The sequence below is a fragment of the Mesoplodon bidens genome (assembly GCF_964165515.1).
Source record: "Mesoplodon bidens genome assembly, contig: HAP1_SCAFFOLD_290, whole genome shotgun sequence".
NCBI lineage: Eukaryota > Metazoa > Chordata > Mammalia > Artiodactyla > Ziphiidae > Mesoplodon > Mesoplodon bidens.
This window is the reverse complement of record NW_027672269.1, coordinates 509,899-529,324: the sequence shown is the minus strand read 5'-3', so window position 1 is coordinate 529,324 and position 19,426 is coordinate 509,899. Positions and strand designations below refer to the sequence as shown.

At 45.7% G+C, this 19,426-nt stretch overlaps 1 long non-coding RNA gene across 1 annotated transcript in view; it reads right to left on the bottom strand.

Moving 5' to 3' along the window:
* The window catches only part of LOC308610398, a 42,874-nt gene extending 30,474 nt beyond the window's left edge, over window positions 1-12,400 (bottom strand). Inside the window, exons 1-2 of the long non-coding RNA XR_014014541.1 lie at window positions 12,240-12,400; window positions 10,996-11,092 (exon numbers count right to left, since the gene is read on the bottom strand). This is a non-coding gene — a long non-coding RNA (uncharacterized lncRNA). The remainder of the gene's footprint in view (window positions 1-10,995; window positions 11,093-12,239) is intronic.
* Window positions 12,401-19,426: the final 7,026 nt, after the last annotated feature.

Genomic DNA, 19,426 nt, shown 5'->3' with positions numbered 1-19,426 from the left:
TGTTGATAAGATCATTCTGACAGGTTTTACCACGTATGTCAGTGTTTCTGGTGATGGCACAAGCTAGAGTTCCCTACTCTGACATTTTCACTGATGTCATTTCCCTTGATCCTCAATTTGAAAGTGGATAAAAATGCTTTCTATGTTTTCTTCTTTAAGAAATTAAATAAAGAATGCCGTCTAGACATGATCCTCTAATGACTTTCAGTCAGTGGTCATCAAGAGAAGAAAAGCACAGAATCTCATCCCCACAGAAGGGTGACATTCAGTCAGGTAAGAAAATTCTCCCCAAAATCAGAGCTTCATCTTTAACATTCAATCAAAGGCTTTCACAGGTGCTTCATACTCTGCACTCAGCCTTACCATATGGGATTGGCTCTGAGAATCTCACACCAGATGACTGACAAACATGTCATAGTGCACTGATCTGGGACCAGATCCTGCCTCTCTTAATGATCTCCCGCAGGGACATTGCAATATTCTAGGATATTTCCTGGAGCCCTCTACTCTATACAGGTACACTTCCAAGTAGAAACAGAAGCTTTGATTCTCACTGGGACCCCTGCTCTGTCCAACCAACCTCTCTAGAAATATGATATTCTAATCTCTCCTGATTAGAACATTGCACGGTCTCTCACTGTGCTAATTTAGTAAAGGTAAAAGAGAAACAAGAAAGAGCAAACTATGCAGGGAGCAATATATAAGATTCCTTTACTTAATGTATTTATCTGATACACACAAACATTGAGAAATATAGATTCATTTCATAATGGTCAAGAAAAGAGGAGGAGGAACCTCCATGCCAACAGTATATATAAATTGGAATCAATCCTGCATAAGCTCCAGCTAAAGCTTAGCTACGAGGTACTAACTCTTCTCATAAAGAAGCAATAGTTCTCCATCATTTGAAGCACACTGAGGACTCAGACAGCTGGACGCTGAGAGTGTAGTCTCCTCACTCGAATTCTGTACCTGCATCACAGAGCAATGAAATATTCCCAAAGAATTATTAAGGATGAGGTGGGGAGCCGAAATAAAAAAGGTGAAACCACAGTCTGCCCTACCATCCGTTCTGCTGGATATTACCACCATCTTGGCCCAGTATGACCTTCCCACTTTTCTCTGGGCCTCCCTACTTCCCACCTCCATCCTCTCATTATATCTTACCTACACTTGGAAACGACTCTAGTTTTTCCACTGATCTTCATCAACAAGCAATCCAAATAGCAACTGTGTATATAACTCCTTAGAAACCCCAGGTATGACTCATTTGAAAGGATCCTGGGTCACACCTACCTCCTGATCTTGGAGAGTCTCCCAGAGAGTCCAGAGGCAACTACAGCACAGCCTCAGGGACATAGACACTGGCAGCAGCCACTTGGGGGAGCTCCTTCTACCTCGTGGCCACTGGTACCAGCAAGCATAATTTCAGAGTCCTCCCTCTATCTTTTTAGCCTCAGGGTCTAGCCCTACCCATTTCCACCAGACTATAGACACAAGTACTAGGATGCTGCAGGCCAAGCAACTAACTGAGCAGGGGCATAGCCCCATCCACCAGCAAACAGGCTGCTTTCAGACCCTCTCAATGCACAGCTGCCGCTGGACATGGGCCCAGCAACCAAAAGCCCCAGGACCAGCCTCCACACCTAAGTGGAGAGGCACCAGCCCCAGAGTCCTTGGCCCCTCTGACAAGTGAGCCTGCTCTGGCCTTGGAATCAGTCTCACCGTCGGCAGGTGATTACTGCACAGGGACTGGATGGAGCTTGGACCTACCCAACAGCAAATCTGCTCTAGCAGTGGGATCAGCCTCATACACCAACAAGCACACACCAGCTCCAGGAATACCACAGCCCAGCAGCCTGTGTGACCAGAACACTCATTTGCAGGCCAGAAGCAGCCATGGACTCACTTGGGTCTTGACCCTGCCCATAAGAATGACAACACAAGATTAGGGATACCCCAGACCCTGCAGATAGCTGTGTCAGGAACAGTGATCCAACACCAACTCTGAGACTCCTGGGCCCTGCAGCCAGAACTCAGGACCTGTGTCTTCCTCCCAGTAGCCAGCATCACCGCAGTGACTGGGCACTAGCCCTGATATCACCTGGACTGCAATTCTACCCATAAGTGAACCAGCACTAGATTTGGTGTCCCACAGAGTTGTGCAGCCAACTGCCTTATGATTTAGCCTCACCAAGCAGCACAGACAGCCTCCATACAAGGCAGAGTCTGTCAAACAAGCAGTCTGGGGGCAGCCAAGCCTACCAGACCACCCACAGTAGTCAGCCCACCACAATAGAAGAGCCCAAGTAGCCAACATAGGGGGTACACCTAGAATATATAGTTCTAGTGACCAGGGGACAGTGGGCTTCTGGGACACATAGGACCTCTCCTACAAAAGGCCACTTCTAGAAGGTCAGGAAATGTAACAAACATACTACATACATAGCAATAAAAACAGCAAGTTAAGAAAAATGAGGTGACACTGAAACACGATCCAAATGAAGGAACAAGATAAGAACTCAGAAGAAGATCTAAGTGAAGTGGAGGTAACCAATCTCCTCAAAAAATCGTTCAAGGTAATGACTATAAAGATGATCAAAGAACTCAGGAGAAGAATGGACGACCAGAGCAAGAAGGTAGAATTTTTTAAAAAAGAGTTAGAGCATTAAAGAACAACAAAACAGAGATGAGGAATACAATAACTGAAATGAAAAATACACTAAAAGGAAACTACTGTAGACTAAATGACACAGAGGAGTGAATCAGAAAACTGAAGGAGAGTGTACTGGCAATCACTGAAGATGAACTGTAAAACAATAGATTAAAATGAAATGAAGAAAGTTGAACAGACATGTGAAACATCAAGTGTACTAATATTTGCATTATACTGGTCCCAGAAGCAAAAAGGAAAGAGAAAGCAGTGTAGAGCATACCTGAAGACATAAGAGCTGAAAACTTCCATAACCTGGGAAAGAAAACAGACATCCAAGTCCAGTAAACACAGTAAGGCCAAAACAGGATCAACCCAAAGAGGACCACACCAAGACTCATTGTAATTAAAATGGCAAAAAAATAAAGATAAAAAGACACTATTAAAAGGAGCAAAGGAAAAGCAACAAGTTACAAACATGGAACTTGCATTAAGTTATCAGCTGACTTTTCAGGATAACCTCTGCATGCCAGAAGGGAGTGGCATGGTATATTTAAAGTCATGAAAGGGAAAAGCCTATAACCAAAAATACGCTACCCAGCAAGGCTCTCCTTCAGATTTGATGGTGAGATCTAAAGTTTTACAGAGAAGCAAAACTAAAAGAGCACAGCATCGCCAAACCAGCTTTATGAGAAATCTTAAAGGGGCTTTTCTCAGTGAAAAAGAAAAGGCCATGACTGAAACATAAAAATTAGAAAAGGAAACTTACTAACTGAAAAACCTCATTGGATAAGGCAAATATTCAACAAAGGCAGTAAATCAACCACGTACACAGCTAATAGGAAGGATGAAAGAAAACAGTAATAAAATCATCTATATTCACAATAAGAAGTTAAGGGACACACAAAACAAGTAGATGTAAAATATAAGGTCAAATTCAGTAACTGTGGGGGAGCAGAGTAACAATGCAGGGTTGTTAGTGTCCACGTGAAACTAAGAGCTCAGCAACTGAAATAATCACACACACACACACACACACAACTGAAAGAAATCCAAACATCATATTAAAGATAGTCCTCACATCACAGGTGAATAAAAGGGGAAGAAAGGAACAGTGAAGAAATTAAAGAGGGATTCTAAAAATACCCAAGAGAAATGAAAATGAACACACAGTGATCCAAAATCTATGGGACACAGCCAACGCAGTTCACAGGGGGAAGTTATAGTGATACAAGCTTATTCTTAGGAAACAAGAAAAATATCAAATAAACAACCTAACATTACACCTGAAGGAATTAGAAAAAGAAGAAAAAAACAAAACTCAAAGCTGTCAGAAAGAAAAAAATTAAGAAAACAATACCATATGCAATCACACTAAAAATAATAAGATACCTAAGAACAAACACACCTAAGCAGGTAAAAGACACGTACTCAGAAATGTATCAGCCATTGGTGAAAGAAGTTGAAGGCAACAGAAAAAGATGAGAAAATATACCAGGTGCATGGACTGGAAGAATTAATACTGTTAAAATAACCATACTGCCAAAGACAATCTACAGATTTAATGCAATCCCTATCAGAATACCAAAGCATTTTCATAGAACTTGAAAAAGTAATTTTAAAATTTGTATAGAAACACAAAGACCCCAAATAGCCAAACAATCTTGAGAAAGAACAGAGCTGGAGGCATCACGCACCTTGACTTCAGATTATAGTGCAAAGCGACAGTAATCAAAGAGCATCGGACCGGAGCAAAAACAGACACAAAGATCACTGGGATAGAATAGAGATCCCAGAAATAAGCCCACACACGTATATTTAATTGATTTATGACAAAGCAGGCAATATGGAGGAAAAACTGTCTCTTCAATAAGTGGTACTAGGAAAACTGGTCAGCTACATGGAAAAGAATAAAATTAGAGTATTTTAGCACACCGTATATAAAATTAACGCAAAACTGAATAAAGACCTAAATGTAGGACCATAAAACCCCGAGAGGAAAATACAGAACATTCTTCAACATAAATGATAGCAACAGTTTTGCGTTCAGTCTACTAAGGCAAATGAAACAAAAGCAAAAATAAACAAATGGGACTTCACTAAACTTAAAAGATTTTGCACAGCAAAGGAAACCAAAGACAAAATGAAAAGACAACCTGCTGAAGGAGACAATATTTGCACATGATAAGAGGTTAACACCAAAAAGGTGACCAAGCAAGGGTTCATATCTAAACTACAGAAACAGCACATACAACTCAATATCAGAACTGCACCCAAAATATTTTTTTAAAAAATGAGAAGACTTAAATAGACATTTTTCCAAGGAAAAAATACAGATAGACAGCCAGAATGCACAAAGATGCTAAACATAGCTAATCAGCAATAAAATGCAAATCAAAACTATGAGATATATCACCTCAGTCTTGTCAGAATGGCTGTCATCAAAAAGGTCACAAATAAAAAAGGTTAGTGAGGATGTGGAGAAAGGGAAACTTGTAAACCCTTGATGTGAATGTGAAGTAGTGCAGCTACTGTGGAAAGAAGAACGGAGGTTCCACAAAAAACTAAAAATAGAACTACCATAATATCCAGCAATTTCCCTCTTGGGTATATAAGAAGAAAACAAAAACACTATTTAAAAAAAAATAACTGCACACCAATGTTCATAACAGTGTTATTTGCCATAGCCAAGATATAGAGTCAAACTAAGGGTTCATCAATAGGTTAGGGGATAAAAAATGATATTTATGATGACTTCAGCAAAAAGTGAAATGTTGCTATTTGCAAGAACATGGATGGACTTGGAGGGTATTATGCTTAGTAAAATAAGCCGCAGAGAAAACAAGCCTGGTAGGTTATCACTTACACGTGGCATCTAAAACACTGAATACAACAACAACAACAATGAAACAGACTCACAGATTAAACAACAGACTAGTGGTTACCAGCAGGGAGAGACAGGGTGGAGGAGCAAAATAGTGGTAGGAGATTCTGAGGAAGAATCCACTATGTATAAAATCAATAATCTACAGTGATGTTCTGTATAGCATGGGGAATAGAGCCACTCTCTTATAATAGGTATAAATGGAGAAGAACCTAAACATTTATGAATCACTATGTTGTACCTCTGAAACTAATATAATAATGTAAATTAACTATAGATCAATAAAATATAAAGTAAGAAACAATAAAGGAGAGACAGATTATTAGATAGAAATCAATTAAATAAACACAAGTTTTGGAAATCAAGGAATTAAAAAACAACATGTAAGACAACACTGGCCTTTAAAGTGTACGATCTATTCATTTAAAAGAAATCATTTAAGTGGTGAAAAATGGTACCCATTCTCACAATTTTGTATATCTAGGATAAATTATTATCTACAAAAATATGTTACAAATGTTCACTCAAAAACAAAGAGAAAATTTGGATTAACCCATTTTAGTATACAAATTTAATATCAAAGTCTCTATGTAACATTGATGTGAATAAGTTCTGTTAGCCACTTCTAGTTTCTTTGTGATGTAAAATCTTTTAAAGCATACAAATCAGCCTTTCTACATCATTCCATTAGACATACATAGAAGTTAAAAGAAATGAGAAGACAGAAAAATCAACCAGGAAGGTGAATTTACTGAGAAACAGCCATTCGTTCTCCCTCCTCCTTTGCTTTTCCTCCTTTTCCAGGTCTCTTTCGGTTCCAATCAAGAGAAGTCTTGAGAATTCTGAGAATATTTCTTTGAGGGCTTCAAACCACCATACCTATGTCCTCTGCCACAACTACACACACGGGAACAAAAATAAACCTCTGCTATCTGCTCGAGTAGGAGAGATTCATGCAAAATAAACTCCTACATGGAGACCAGCAGGTGGGTTTTCTACCTGTTCTTTATAATGTCCTTCCATTATAGTAAATCCCACACATTATGAGGCAGAAGGGGTTATGTGAGCTCTTCCTTGAAGTCAAAAACCTTGCATTCATTTCAAGTACCTGGTGATCATAGGGTACAGAGAGGGAAGGTGCCTTCACCCTTTGGGGGGAGCGGTGAATGGGCTTCCCCAACCATGCACCTCCTGATGAACAGATTCTGAAGAAACAAAGGGCGGTCACACCGCAGCCAGCCTGTCAGACTGTCGGGCCACTGGGCAACCCCACCAGTCTGGAAGTGCCCCATAAGTTGCTCAAAGCAAAACTCTGCCCCCCCCATGAAGCCAGGCAATTTGGGCCAGAGAGTCAGAGGAGACCGGTAATCAACTCCTCCTCTCTGCTCACCTCCTTGGGGTTACAGCAACCCCATCTCCAAACCCAACTCTGATCCTGGAGTGCCAAGGTGGGAGCGCAGGTGGGCTCTGCCGGTGCTTCAGCGCCTTCTGGGAAGCCCCCTAGTTTGAATATGATTTGAGTTTGATCCTGAGAAACCATCAGAACTTCCCACCAGAGATAAATGAGGAGATTCTGGCCTTTATTAGTGCGCACGGTGAACCCGGTCGTCCTGGCTGTACTTGCCAACCCTCCTATTTTACGCACCTATGTTTATCCACCTTCCTCCCTGTGAGTACCTTTCACTAACCCTGAGCTCAGACTCCTGACCTATTACAGTGACTTTTTCAGTCTTTCTTTAAAAATGTATAGGTAGGGCTTCTCTGGCGGCGCAGTGGTTGAGAGTCCGCCTGCAATGCGGGGGACACAGGTTCATGCCCCAGTATGGGAGGATCGATCCCACATGCCGCGGAGCGGCTAGGCCCATGAGCCATGGCCGCTGAGCCTGTGCGTCCGGAGCCTGTGCTCCACGACGGGAGAAACCACAACAGTGAGCGGCCCAAGTACCGCAAAAAAAAAAAAAAAAAAGGACAGGTAATAAAATGAATTTAACCTAGAAGCAGCAGCTCAGTAAGGGAAATAAAATCATCAGAAGTTATCTAATCACAGCCACAGCCATCCAGGGCCCTGTCTTATCTGCTGGGGCATAAGAATGGGACCTTCCTAAACTTGAAGGGCATCCAATCAGATACGTTGATTACGCTCACCTCTGGCTCTTCCAGGGACTGCTAGGCAGTCTACCCAGTGTATACTGACTGCAAAACACGGTCATGGTTTTGAAACACCTATGCTCCAGGAAAGATTTTTGCGGTGCATGGGGAAGGTTTCTTTTTGACATCAAGCAAAAAATAAGTCACCAAGCCCTTTGAGCACAGGGCTTCTTAAGAGGGAAGTAGAAGGAAGGAATGGGCAGAAAACATGATCTCCTCGGAAGTGCAGGGTGTTTTTCCAAAAGAGTAGGATTTAGTCTCAGTTTAAGGAGAACACCTTTAAATAGCTGGGACAGCTCCAAACTGCAGTTTAGGGAACGAGTGCTCCAAAAGAACAGTGCTTTACAAGTCCTGGCCGGGCAGCAAGAGGATGAAGAGTTGGTTTTGCATAGTTTTGAACGCAGGAGTAAAGAAACCGAGGCATCTCTGACTAAAAGGGCCTGAGATCCTATGGCATCAGTGGGTCAGTCAGTTGCAGGGGGCAGGGGGTGTGGGGGGCGATATTTCTCTCTCAACGTCTCCCAGGACAGCCACCCCTCCCAACCCCACCCCCCTACTCCCTTCACCCTTCCTCCCTCCACTGTTGGGTCCCCAGGGACAGCACTTCTTAAGCTGGAGCGCTCAAGCACCATCTCTGCAGTCTGGATTCTTCCTGGAGCCTGGCAAGTTCTGGGACAGGAAGCCAGGTCTGCAAGGCTGCTGGGGTGCAGTCAGACCTGGAGGTCTGGAGGGGAAATGGAGCCCTGAAGCCCACCCACGTCCTTGAAGCTGAGGGAGGAACACATCCTTCTAACAGTACTTCTCAGGGGTCAGCATGCTCCCCACCCGATGGTGATCCATACTCACTTGAGGCAACAAGGACTGCCTCTAACTGGCCCCCTCGATTGCGCCTTAAGGGTCCTCGCACATGTGTCATAGCGCAGGCCCTGGATCTCTTTAGTCAGCCTAGGCCAGTGCTGCCGGGGTCCCTCCAGTCCCATCCCCCAGCCCCTCCCTCTGGGACTGTATCTAATAGAAGAAAGAGCACAGAGGAATTGGCTAAATCAAGGGACCTGGGAGCCTGGGTATGAGTTTGAAGACCGAGAACCTAAGGCACAATTACATATTATTGGAGACTCTTGTGGGGTGTGTGGGGTGAGGTTAGGAGGCTGAGAGGCTGAGTCGACCTGGTGAGTCCAGCCCCAGGACACCACACAGCCCCGTCCCCCCTTCCCTGCCATCAGACAAGGGGTGCCGCAACTCCAGCCGGGACTCTGCACTTCCCCCTCCCTGATTCTCCTCCAGAAGAGCAGGTGGCCCCGCTCTGAGGGCAGCGGCAAGACAACGGACCAAGTCCCCCCGCACTAAGGCACTCCTGGAAGCTCTTCCTGCACAGCAGTGCTGGCTTGGAGCAAACCCGAGCACCGCCAAAGTTGGTCTCGTCCTGCAGCGGAGGGACGCAGGGTTTAAGCCAGCTGCCCTGGCTTTAAAGCAACCAGCCCCCCCTTTAAGTCAGGTGACCCGACTTTAAATCACTGTGTGCCCCTCAAGCCTGCAACTTCAAAAGCTGGGAACTTCACTTTGATCCCAGCACCTCACATAGCTGAAGGCACACTAGTCACCCCCAAGCCTGGCTTAGAGGCAGGATATAAGGTAAGGGGATGGGCGTGCACTCATGGTGATGAGGGTGTACTTCATGTACCAGAAGGGTCTAGGCACTCTGGGGTACAGCTAGCAGTGCACGATACAGCAGCTCCCTGGCAAAGCTGGTGAGGCCCAGGGAGAGCAGACACACCCATGCGTGCAGAGGTTCCAGGACGGGAGCTGGGGAACAGCCAGCCGGGAGGGTGTGAAAGTGGAGGATCTGAGCCTTTTGTGAAAGGCAGACACAGAGGATGGATGAGAAACAAAGACCAGATGAAATATGGATTTGAAAAACACACCCTACTCTTGAAATTGGGGTGGGGGGGCACCCCAGACTTGAGACTTCTTACTCCCCAGTACCTAGTGCTTTGGCCTTTGCCCAATTACTTATAAAATTTACTGATAATATCTAACCCATAGAATACTGCATTTGTAGTGGTATTGCATGTTAATGTTTCTGTAGTGGAAAAATCTTTTCTACAAGAAACATGTACACTATCTGAAATCAATTAAAACCCCTCTTTATAAAGTACTATATTGGACTTCCCTGGTGGCGCAGTGGTTAAGAATATGCCTGCCAACGCAGGGGACATGGGTTCAAGCCCTGGTCAGGGAAGATCTCACATGCTGCGGAGCAGCTATGCCCATGCGCCACAACTAGTGAACCTGCAGGCCACAACTACTGAAGCCCGTGGGCCTAGAGCCGGTGTTCCACAACAAGCGCAGCAAGAGAAGCCACTGCAATGAGAAGCCCGCGCACCACAACAAAGAGTAGCCCCCGCTCGCCGCAACTGGAGAAAGCCCGCGCACAGCAACGAAGACCCAACACAGCCAAAAATTAATTAATTAATTAATTAATTTTAAAAAGTACTATATCTTTCTGTACAACTTCTCTGGGAAGCACAGAGATGGCGTGGGAGAGTGAGAAAGACCAATATTTAGTGCACATCTCTCATGCAGGTGCTCTGCTGGCTCAGATACATTTATCCCCACTTTACAAAGGAGGAAATAAGCTCAGAGAGGTTTATTAATTTTCCCAAAGCCAAACAGCTATTGAGTGGCAGAACCAAGATCTGAACCAAGTCTGTTACCTCCAAAGCCTAAGTCCTCATCACAACAAAACTCCATTAATATTTACATTTATCGAATTACATTGCAGCCTGGGGAGTTCTTGGCACAATCCTGAATAAGAGTGAGAAAGAAAAAAATAGCATTGTTCCTACAGTCGACCAAAATTTTTGGAGCAGCGGCTAGATGCCTGGTCCTTTTTGGGGTTCAGCAGTGATCACGACAGGAAAAGTCGTGCTTTCATGAACCACGTAGTGGGGAGGAGAGACGGGTGCAACTTGGGTGAGGGATTTCACCTTGCTGGGCCTCTGTTTTCTCATCTGGAAAAGGGGATGGGTGTTCCTCATTTTCTGGGATTGTCCGGCTGGACATTCTCTGATTCCATAAGAAGCATTTGTTTTCCTGTTTCTTTAAAATTCATTCAAGCCATGAGCCGTGATGCATGTTGTTAGCTGCTCCCCAAATCACTCTTCCCCACCCTTTTCCTGTGATCAGGTCTTTTCCAAAACATGACTCACAATCAGTCAAGTCACAGAATCTAAGGGGCACCCAGCAGAAAAATTCCAACCCTTGCTTCTCAGGAGCTCTGCGGCCTACCTGCCAGGTAAACTTAACTCACCTGGGACAAGGTGGCCATCCCTGGTTTCACATCAACATGATCTCAGGCACAAACCTCCTTTTTTTCCATTTGGTCTTTAAGTTACTTGTTGAAACAACTGTACAAATATGACAAAGGTATAAAATCAGGCATCTTCTGCCCCCAGCGCCTACTAATACATGATGTTCTGCCACTTTAAGGATAAAGATAGAACATTTCAACATTCTGCTGCCCTCATCATTTGTCATTTTTGTTGATATTTCTATTGAATACATCTTTCAATATTTTAACAATGGAACATTTATTTAGGTTGCTCCAGACCCAGCCTTTAGTGGTAAGGGATTTGTTGTTATATTTCTATTATGTTTCCTTTAAAAACCATTATCCTATTTAAATGGATTAAGTCAGTTCTATAGGCATTTATCTTATGATATTCAAGAAGTTAATACATAGAGGGCAGTGGTACAACTGATCACACTTGAGAACCTCTAGTAGCACAGTTAAGTGTACATATTATCTACATGTAAACCGAAGTACATGCCGAGTGAGATTCTCCTACCCTCTTCACTCTGTGCCCCTCAAGCCTGTGAGAAATGGAATATTTCTTGCCATCTCAGTAAACAAAGGATATCACAGTCATCAGCCCTTGCAGCCCTCCAGTGTGAGCCGCGAGCCCTGAGGATCTCAGGATATGCAAATACAGAATGCAGGCCCCAGAGCGCTGAGGTGCATATGAAAGGAAGGAATTCAGGGAGCCCAGACTCTGGCATCTCCGCAAACAAAGAAAAGCGCTGCATTCCTCACGTGGGGAGAGCCGGTTTTCCTTAGTTAACAATCACCTGCTGATGGTCCCCATTACCTGCGCCAGTGCCCTGCCCTATCCCCTCCCCCGGTCCTTTAGCTCAGGGAGGAAGGAGGGCAGAAGGACTCCGCTGAATAAGGGGCCTGCGAGCCTCGGGAGGAGTTTTTAGCCGCTTTCCCCGCAGTCGGGGGGAGGCGCGCTGACGCTGTAGCCGGGCCCTGCGCCTCCCTTGCCCCGTTTCCCCTCAGGACACTCAGGCCGACCCCCTCCCCACGCCCCCCAGGCCCCGCGTGCCAGGCCGAGGGCAGGGGCGAGAGGAGGGACCGAAGTTCCCGGGACCAGACGCTGGGAGCCGCCCTTTCTGCACAGCAGCGGCGGGTGGCAGCGAACCCCTGCCCCTCAGAAGCTGGTCTTGCCCTGCCGCCCGGGCACCGTACCAGGCGGAGGGTCGGCGCCCACTTACCCGGCCCGCCGTCCGCACGACTGTCGCGGCTTCGGCCTCCGGGGCCCCTCGAGAGCCGGCAGCGTCAGTGAGGCCGCCCTCGCCGCGGGCTCCGGGGCAGTTCCGTGAAGGCGGAGGGAAGAGACCCCGAGCCGGGAGCTCCAGCTCTGCGGAAACGCGGGCTCCGCTCTGCGCGCAGGGGGTGGGACCGCTCTGCCCCGAGGCCTTCTGGGAGGGACGGAGGCGCCGGGGGAGGGAGCCGCCAGGAGCGCAGGGCCCCGTCGGGCGTCCTGGAGGGGCGGCCCGGCCTGAGGGCCCCGTCCACTGTGACCGCAGCCCAGGCATTTTTCCTGGAGTCCTACACTACAAAGTTAGAAAGATACACGGTCTATGGTAAATATTCACAAATGATTGTTGCTGCTGTGCTTTCTATCCTATTAAAGGTGTAAAATCCATAAAACACTTTAAGTTCAAAATTAAATATGAATTTTTACCTTTCTAATTATGTCTCTGCTATTCACAATTGTCGTTAATGAATCAGAGACTGTGGCATCACTAGTTAAAAGTGAGCTTGTTAAAAAAATAGAACTCAGGCCCACCGGACCTACTGAATCACAATCTGAACTTTTACAATCTCCCCAGTGTCCTTGTGTACCCATGAATAGTTGAAAGGTACATTTCTACCTCGACACGTCTTTTCTGTCTGAGAAATACACACATTTTATCCAATTTGATATAAATAAAACACTCAAAAATGCATATGCCTGTGTTGAAACCATCATTTTATCATTTCTTTTCCAGATAAGTATAGTCTCTATACTGGTTTTGTGGATCACATGCCACACTCTTTTCTTATAGTTAGAAATAAGATAGAGAAACTTACTTTGTAAAATATATATATATATATATATATATATATATATATATATATATATTAGTGGGTAATTGAAGACACTCTTCTAAATTAAAACCAGTTCTCTTAACTTGCTCTTTTCTTCTTGGGTCACATTATGAACTCTTCCCGTGGCCACACGGTATGTGTACTTTTAATTTCAGGGACCGCTGACATTCCAGGATATGGCCATAGTTTTCTCTCAAGAGGACAGGCAATGCCTGGACCAAGATCAGTGGGAACTATCCAGGTATGTGATGTTAGACAAGTATAGGAACCTGCTCTCCTCGGTTGAGGATACCTTCCTTCCAGAATTCCTTATCCAACCACAGGGTTTAGAGTCCTTCATTTGTAGAATGTCTCCTGGAATCTTCTGCTTCCTACAATAGGGTTCCAGATTGCAACGTTTCAGGAAAGATTGGGAGTTTGTGGGTATAATTTATCTTATTCTTTTAACATTGCAGCCTCCCTCAGCCACATAGCACAGGGAGACCAGCTCGGTGCTTTGTGACCACCTAGAGGAGTGGGATAGGGAGGGTGGGAGGGAGGGAGATGCAAGAGGGAAGAAATATGGGAGCATATGCTTATGTATAACTGACTCACTTTGTTATAAAGCAGAAAATAACACATCATTGTAAAGGAATTATACTCCAATAAAGATGTTAAAAAATAATAAAAATAATAAAATAAAATTGCAGCCTCCCTTTTAATATACTTTGTAACTGCTTGGGCTGTGTCTATATGAACTGTGTACTATATGCTTCTGTTACAGTCCTTACAATATTTTATTGCCTTATTTTCTGTAACAATTCTCCATGGATTCTTTGGGCTTAAGGGATACTAAAAGGGAGACTGCGATTCTGGGACTTCCCTGGTGATGAAGTGGTTAAGAATTCGCCTGCCAATGCAGGGGACACGGGTTCGATCCCTGATCTGGGAAGATCCCACTTGCCACGGAGCAACTAAGCCAGTGGGCTACAACTACTGAGCCTGTGTGCCACAACTACTGAAGCTGGTGCGCCTTGGGCCCATGTGTCATTTATTTTTTGGAGAAGCAACCACCTCTGACTGATCAAAATTTAGACCAACTAGTCAAAATGCTTTATCACCTGTTCTAAAACACTGATCAACAGAACAAGTTTTACTAGGGATAACAGTGTAATTGTATTCTGGAGTTCATAGCGGCAATATGGTTTATGACCTTGATGCTGGATCACGACATTTCAATGGTATAACTGCTCTTAATTGTTCAACGATTAAAGTCTCACGTGATCTGAGTTCAGACTGGAGTCATCCTGATTGCTTTCTGTCTATTGCAGATTTCTGCCAGTAGGAAAGGACAAGAGCATTACGGCTTACTTTACAAAATGTCTGGAAACTAAATGATGATATAATCTACATTCAATTAATTTATACATACCCTGCTGTAGAACCGGGTTTGTTAAGGTGGCAGAGCCCGGTAATTAAGTAAAACTGAAACCTTTATCTGCACTGGTTCAAGTCCTCTTCCTAAGAATATGTTTATAATCAACATTCTTTCACAAATGACCCAATTTAATTCACCATAGCATTCCTCATATTAATTAAATGGAAAATCCTAGGCTATATACAAATCCAGAAAGGGCCAACAATCCTCAGCCCCCATGGATGATTACAAACCATTGCTGAGGCATACAAATTACTTATTAAAGAACCACTATGTCCATCAACATCTTCAATTTATATATTATTGCCCCAATGCTAGCCTTAACCCTGGCTCTCACAACATGAATTCCTCTTCCCGTATCTTATCCACTAATTAATATAAATGTTGGCATATTATATATATTAGCCATATCACACCTAGCCATTTATTCCATTCTCAGATCTGGATGAGCTTCACATTCAAAATACTCACTCACTGGAGCCCTAGGGACAGTAGCACACACAATCCCATATGAAGTAATGTAGCAGTTATTCTGTTCTCAGTCGTACTGATAAATGGATCATTTACACTTTCAACAGTAATTATTACACGAGAACGCCTATGGCTAGTTTTCTCCTGACCCCTACCCAGGATTTGATTATCTCCGCGGTAGCAGAAATCCAATGAAGCCCCACTTGAGTTAACAGAAGTAGAATCAAAACCTGTATATGTCTTCAATGTAGAAAATGTAGCAGGCCCATTCACCCCGTCCTTCCTAGAGAATATATCAATTTCCTTATAATAAACGTTTCCACAACAATCTATTTTTAGGAGCATTTGACAATCCTTAGGTGCCAGAATTATAGATTCTTTCATCTTGTGAATATAGTTTTTTCAAAAAAATAATTTTTTATAGTTTTACTGCCTTTAAACAAAATGTACTCCATTGCTGTGGAATATTCCTTCATAGGAGCGTGCATGGTTCATTTCTGCATCCGCTTGTGATGGTCTTCAGGTTCTTTCAGGTTTGGCTCCTGTGGCTGCAGAGTCCATGTCCGTGTGTCCTGGTGCAGGGCTGGGGGGGTTGTGTTCAGCTGGGAGGAACACTGTGGGTCTGTGTGCATGGACTTCGCTCTCTGAGGCCCGATTGTTTCAGAAGTGGTTGCACCCCCCACTGCGCACCAGGCTTTCCATTGCTCCACATCCTGCTGATATTTGATACTGTGTCTTCATGTCTGCCATTCTGGTAGGTGTGTGCACAGTAGTTTTCTTACGGTTTTAATCCCTCGGTTGTTAGTGAAGTTGTGCATCTTCTCTTATTCACGGACTACTTCCTGTTGTTTTCTTTTAAAAGTTTAAAAAATTGTGGTCCAATACACAAAACATAAACTTTACTATCTTAACCGTTTTTAAGTGCACATTTCAGGGTCCAGAAGTAATTCGCACTGTTGTGCAAACCTGACCGCCATCGTCCTCCAGAATTTTTTCATCCTGCAAAATTGAAACAGTCCCCATTAAACACTCAGTCGCCATTGTCCCTCCCTCATCCCCTGGCACTCACCATCCTACATTCTGTCTCTATGTTTCCGACTGCTCTAGGGGCCTTGTATGAATGGATCAAGCACTGTTTGTTTGTTTGTGTCTAGCTTACATCACTGAGCATTAATGCCCTCAAGGTTCATCCCTGCTGCAGCCTGTGTCAGAATTGCCTTCCCTTTTAGGCTGAATAACATTCCCTTGTATTGATGGACCATGTTTTTCTTCTCCATTCATCCATTAGTGGACACATGTACTATCTACATTCATTTCTCCTGTCATAATATTTGTGGAATAACGTCAGAAAGTCCTATGAATCAAAAGTCATTTGCCATTAACTTTTTCCTTAAACTTTTTATTGTGAAAAACATCAAAGCTAAGAAAAGGGAAAAATACATGTCAGCTTCACTTGTGTTCAGGACTTAATGCTTTACGGACTCACTTTATGGATTCACTTTATTCCCTGTGTGTGTGCTATGTACATGCGTGTGCATGTGCCTGTTTGCATACCTATGCTGTGCATGTGCATAGGTATGTGCACTTGCACACGTTCGTTAATGTGCACTTGCTCACGTAAGTGTGTGCATGGGCATATGCGTGCATGTGTGTTCATATGCTAGTGTGTGAATATATTTGTGCTGTGCACCTACATATGTTTGTGTGTGTGTGCTGTGCCCGCCTGTGTGCACAACTGTGTGTTTGCTGGAACCACTTGCAGATATATCCACATGCAGCTGCTCTAACAATCCTGCGTAGCCACGTAAAGGTCACAGATCTCAGGGATTTAAATGGATGGAGCAGGATGTCCTGACACAGAGTCTGTCTTCCAATGACTGTCATGGTCTCAGTAACATCCTTCACACCTTCCTTAAGCCCCATTCAGGGTCCAGTTTAAACACCCATTACATTCAGTCACCTGCCCCAGGTCCCCTAAAGCTACAATGTCACAGTTGGAGAGCCCTGCAAAGGCTGGGGATGCCCCTCCTGTTGGCCTGGCCTCCAGGCCCTGCACTTGGCTCCTGTGTTCCCATCTCTCAGCCAGGCCCCGACTTGGATGGGACCGCCACCTCTTTCCTCACAGTGTCCCATCGCCCAGTCAAGGGGGTTCATTCTCCCAAAGTCAGCATCAGGAGTGGGGGCGTGACAGTCCCCACTGGGTCTCCTTCATGTGAGACCTTGTCCTTTTGAAAGAGCAGGCGCCCTGCCCTCGGGGGTGGGGGCTGGGGGGTGACATGCGGCCCACGATGGGCAGGCGGGTCACCAGGTGGGGCGAGCCAGTGTGCAAGGAGCTCCGCGGTGGGTTCTCCTCTCCAACAGCTTCTGTGCCCCTACCTCTCCCCGTGACTCCCCTCGAAGACAGCGCGGTGCCCGGGACGGGAGCCATGGGAGCCGTCAGCCACCGTCCCCTCTACACACACCCACACGCACACGCACACACACACGCACACGCACATGCACTTGCACACGCTGCAGGGAAGCAGGACCTGAGTGCAGGGCTCTCAGCGGCCCTGAGCGCCCCGCCCGGAATTGGCCAGTGGAATGGACAGACCGGATCTCCCGGCCCGGACCATGCAGGACTGTCCTGCCTGGGTTCCAGTGCGGCCGCCTCCTTCTGGAAGCCTGGGAGGCTGGAATCAGGCCACTTCTTGTCTGTCCTGGCAGCAGACGGGGCTGCACTCTCAGAAGTTCATGGCTCACCCATGGATCCTGACCATCAGGTGGCCAGAGAAACTGGTAACATTTCTGTTTTGCCTGTTGAAATGTTTAATGACAAAGATTTTGTTCAGTTTCCTGATGTGGGTGTCCAAAGACGAGAGACCCATGTGTGTGATCTGTACCTCCTATGAGATCAGCCCTAAGCTAGTTTAAACATGGTCAAGTTCTGTCTACACGGTAGATTTAGAACTCTGCATGTCCTTTCTACTGATTATGTTCAGAGCTGACCATGTGTTGTCTATAAGAAGAAGATTTAGGCCTGACCATGTTCTGTGTACGCTAGGACTATGGGAACCTGGGTAGAAACCCGGCCTGGCCTCAGGACTGGGAAGCCCCGTGCCTGCATCTGAAGGTGAGTGCTTAAATGTCTGGGGTCTGGAACTGAGGTGGGCTTCTCTAAGTAACAGCCTCTCTTCTGAGTGTGGTTACTTGGTCCTCCCAAGGGTCAGTGCTGTGGTCGGGGCCTTAGTCTTAATCCCTGTAAGGTTCACCTTCCCTGGGGCTCGTGGAGAATCCACAGGAGGGCTACCTGGCAATAATTCCAATTCACCAGCACGTGCATGGTGCGTAGGGAGGCAGGTTTAGCTGGTGAATTGATCGCAGGGCACGCAGATCGGGCAAAAGCCCGATGGGTAACAGCTGAGGCTGCTGCTGAGCTCTCCTTCCATTCTACCGTCCCTACTCAGAAGCGTCCAGAGCTGCCCCCCTGCTTTCAGCCCTGCTGTCCTGTGAGTTATCTCAACAAGCATGTGAGACAAGAAAGGACTGAGCCTGCCAGAACCAAGTAGTGTGTTCAACTTTAGCATGAAAGCTTTAAAAACAGGTAAAATCAACAGAATCAAACTGAAAAGAGGAGGACTTCTCTGGGACAAGTGTGGGGAGAGGAGACCCACCTGCCACATTTTCCCATCCCAGGAGGCCCCAGGAACACAGCTTGTTTCCACATGAGGGGATCCACCAGCAGAGCCATGGTGTCCTGACCAAGGGGACATGTCACCCCAGGTGCAGGGTCTGGGGAGGTGAGGTCACCCTGGAGACTGTGCACGTGTGACCCCAGTTGGGGGAGTCTGGGGAGGGCGGTTCACCCTGGGACTGTGGACATGTGACTCAGGTGGAGAGGTCTGGGTAGGAGGGGTCACCTGTTGAGAGAGAATGTGTGACTTTAGGTGCAGGGTCTAGGGAGGTGGGGTCACCGTGGTGAGTGTGGACGTGCGACCCCAGGTAAAGGGTGTGGGGACTGTGTGGCTCTCACCACATCTGCATGGGTCAGGATCACATGTACGGGGAGAGCCCATATGTGCTCTTTGCCTGCAGTGTGTCTTTTCCCCTTTGAGATTTCCAACCTCTGCATTAAGGGTGTTGACCTGATTAACCTGTGGTACCTTTTCTTCTCTTAGTCTTCTCACATTCATGTGAGGTCAGGCATGTTTGAGTGGGTTGCTGCTCTGTGTTCTGGTGAGTGACAATGCTTGGTGGTATCATATTAATAACATATCATATCATATGTCTAATCTATGGGGGTCACCACTGCCTGGGTCGCCCTGGACAGAGGTCAGGTGAGCACAGACTAGCCCCCCCTAAGAATGGTCTCCCATGTGCCATGTGAGGGTACCGTGATGGCCCCTAAGGTAGTGGACTGTGTCTGGGCCTCCGACATCT